The following is a 3193-nucleotide window of genomic DNA, read 5'->3' on the forward strand; positions in this document are numbered from 1 at the left end:
GTTTACGCTTGGTCCACAAGGAAGGATAAATGTCAAGTTTCCGCGGATAAATACGGAAGTTTTGAAGATAATTGGAAGATCGGGAAAAATGGAATATCTCCATTTTTATGCTATGACGGCTTAAGGGCAGAAGAGTAAAAGCGTAAACAGACCTTGGAGCTAATATATAAGGAGTCCTAGGCGAGGAGCATACAAGAGGACTTTTCAGAGCAAACTTAGCACTTAGAGCAATTTAGGCAATTTTCCGTTTTTGTTATTTCGAGCTGCGACTCAATTAGGTTTAGCAGTCTTAGGGTTGCTAGAACTAGGAATTTCGCCGACAGCTCTCGAGCCCAGGCTTATACCTTGTAGTAAACACTCATACGCAGATTCGGAATAAGATCTACTTTGCTCTCTTTCTTGATTTCTTATTCTTATCGTTGTTATTCTCGTGTTCTGATTGCTTGACGTGTGGTGATTAGCATATATCCGGGTCCTCTGAGAAATCAGAGTTTTCCTGATTTCCTTATTTAAACGGAAATCGACAGTGCGAATTTCGGTTCCCATATAATTTCACATTTTAAAAAATCTATCTTCTATGCTTTTTAGTAGGAGTTCAGTTATGCTTTATGCATATCCTTCACCACTCCAAAATATGGAAATTAGAATTTTGTATTCTTCACAACTAATTATCAATTGTAGCTTGTGTTCTTAGAAGCTCCTTTAATTTTCATTAAAATTTTATATATTACTAGTCTCTTGATATAATATCTGACTCTTGACAGCCAAAATAAAAACAAGAAAAATCACTCAATGAATAACATAATTAGGAATGTAGGTGTTGTGACGGACGTGAGAAGGAACATATGCCAGACGTTCGTCATCAACCAGATGTCCCAACGGACCAGATGTGCTGCTAAGACGAACCTGATACTCAACTAAAGCCAAACGTTCGTCATCACCCAGATGTCTCAACGGACCAGATGTTCTGCTAAGATGAACCAAATTCTCAACTAGAGCCAGACGTTCGTCATTAGCCAGATGTCCCAACGGAGCAGATGTCCTTTTGGACCAGATGCCCCAACTGGACAGATGTCCTTGAGGACCAGATGCCCCCAATGAGCCATATGCCCCAACAGGCCAAATGTTCCAACGGACCAGATGCCCCCAACGGGCCAGATGTCACAACGGACCAGATGCCCCAACGGGCCAGATGCCCCAACGGGCCAGATGCCTCAACGAGCCGGATGCCCCAACGGGCCAGATGCCCCTTCAGGTCGGATGCACCAACGGGCTAAATCATATACATGGCTAGATGAACATTCGCAGTGCACGATGTTCTAATAGGTTTACCTGAAGACATCACGAACCTTGTCAACACCTCATTCATGTAGGTCTTATGTGACAAGAACAACTCCTTCTCCCTATCTCTGAAGATCTCCATCCCTAGAATCTTGGTTGCTGCATCCAAATCCTTCATCTCAACTTTAAAACCCAGAAGCTCCAGCTTCTCGATATCACACATCTTCTCTGCAGCTATCAACATGTCATCTACGTAGAGCACCAAATAGATGAACTTCGCATCTTTCAACTTACTCACGTAAACACACCAATTATAGCTGTCGAATTTTGATATATTGTGTTTTTGGTACATTATATGTATGTCTTACTAATAGTTTTCAAGGTTTTATCGAGTCTTTTTAGTCCCTTTGAGTCATTACAGGTCTAGAGTTGCATTGGATGGGAGATGGACCAGCTAGAGGAAAAGAAGAGAAAAAGAGTGTGATTTGGAGTCTTTCGCGCAGAACAGTCAACTGGAGCTGCCTGAGTGCCTGCTCCAGCGGCAAAGATTGAAAAGGAAGTTTCCATTTATTTAGGGATTTTCCCTAGGTTTTCCTATTTTTCCCTTTTAGCCGCATGTGGCTCCTATATATATAGTCTCCTTTTATTTACTTTAAACCTACCTTAGTTTTTACGCAAGAAAGACCTGAGAGAGCTTTGCGATTTGCGATTGCTACTTGTAAGGGAGAATGCCTCATCTATCTCCTAGAGAAGATTATCCAGAACCCTCTGATTTCTATTATCTATTATATGCAGTATTATTCAGAAATCATGCTTCTCTGTTCTTGTGTTATGTCTGAGTAGTCACCGAGTTAGCTTAGGGTTCTAGGGTTAGGATTCGCGAGCTGAAGTATAAATAAGTCATCTTAAGATTGTCTACATTCATATATGTTCTTATTGCTTGCATTGAACTGATCACTTAGTGAATGAATTAGGGTTAATCAATCTTGCTAACCGTTGATCGATACCCTGATATGATTTGAATGAGCTTTGCATCCCTAGTCAGCGAGAGTAGATATTAAGGTGTATTGTGAACATATCTGACTTGATCTCTAAAGCTTGCTATCGTGTATTGATTCAAACGAGAGTTTAGGTGTCAAGACCGATCCGCAAAGGAATCAACACCACGACAAGGGGTTGTTTCAACCTGAGTTATCCGAGTTTAGACTTGTGTAAACTGGACTTGAATAATTGCTAGTTTTGCGTTTTCCTTACCTGAAGAAGAAACCCTAGACTAGCGCCTTTAATCAATTCGAAAACAACCTCACCTTGTTAATTGTTCTTTACGTTACCTTACTATTTTACAACCCCACCTTGTTTTAGCATAATTTTGATCCTATAAAGATAAAGTGTGAACTGGTTCTCTGGAATTGTATCTAAAGATATTACAACTACACTGTTAACTTGACAGTAAACAAAGATCCAATTTTAGTGTATCAAGTTTTGGCGCCGTTGCCGGTGACCAGCTTTTTACCTTTATTTTTCGGTTATTTATTTATTCTAAAACGTCTAACTTGTTTAATCCTTTTTGCAGCTAATAACCCAAGTGCATGACCAGTAGACATACTCGTAGCAATACACAAGGGGAATTACTGTCGCTTACAAATCAGGAACTTGCAAGTGTAGAAAGAACAAACCGTCAACAGAGACCGAATACCACCACAATGGACAATTTCGACACTCCTGAACAAATCGCTGCTTCTATGCAACAGATGCAACAGCAGATGCAACAGATGCAACAACAGATGCAACAGATGCAGCAGACTATTGCAGCACAGCAGCTGGCTGCTCAGCAAGCTGCACAACATCAACCACTTGTCCCAATCGGTGAGAGGAATTTACCGCGTAACATCCCTGCTACGCGCTCTGCTAT

Source organism: Brassica oleracea, chromosome C2 (genome assembly GCF_000695525.1).
Source record: "Brassica oleracea var. oleracea cultivar TO1000 chromosome C2, BOL, whole genome shotgun sequence".
NCBI classification, from domain to species: domain Eukaryota; kingdom Viridiplantae; phylum Streptophyta; class Magnoliopsida; order Brassicales; family Brassicaceae; genus Brassica; species Brassica oleracea.